Genomic DNA, 687 nt, shown 5'->3' with positions numbered 1-687 from the left:
ACATCACGTCCGGTGTCACTGTGCACATTCTCCGGCTCTTGAAGATCTGCTTCACCAGCTTTTTTTTTAGGGGTCCAGGGTGACATTAGGGGGTCTGACAGACCTCTGATGTCTCTATAAAGAGAACCTGTCACATCATATTTGCTATTACATAGTGGTCTTGTTAGCTTGTGCAAAAATGAAAATTGCGCCACATATTTTACATATCGGCGTGAACATTGCAGTGTGAGCAATACATTCTAGGCCCATCAATCACTGAACACTAAACAGATGAGCAGTAAAAGCCTTTAAAGCATCGCCTATGGGAAATTTTGGGTATTGTAGTGTTTTTGTGGTTTCATAGGCGAACGCAATTTTAAGGTTTTACATGTTTGGTATCCATTTACGCGGTATGACCCCGTCTTTTATATTTTACCAAAAAAATTGGGTAATATATTATGTTTATGGGCAGTAAATTTCATTTTAGTGCATGTCATCCCAAAAATACCGGTTTGATAAACATTTGCGCAAATACCGTGCGACAGAAAATTGCAACTAGCATCTTTTTATTCTACAGGGCCTCTGCTTTCAGAAAATATAGTCTGAAGCTGTTTTCTAGCCAACATAATATTCAGATTTGATCATGTGTGCACAAATAGTTAAAAATTGCTCCGACAGCAAGTGGACAAGAATTTCCGGAATCTTTTC

Source organism: Nanorana parkeri, unplaced genomic scaffold, assembly GCF_000935625.1.
Source record: "Nanorana parkeri isolate BGI_ZX_2015 unplaced genomic scaffold, ASM93562v1 scaffold919, whole genome shotgun sequence".
Classification (NCBI taxonomy): domain Eukaryota; kingdom Metazoa; phylum Chordata; class Amphibia; order Anura; family Dicroglossidae; genus Nanorana; species Nanorana parkeri.
The sequence above is the reverse complement of the archived record's forward strand: the minus strand, read 5'-3'. Positions refer to the sequence as shown.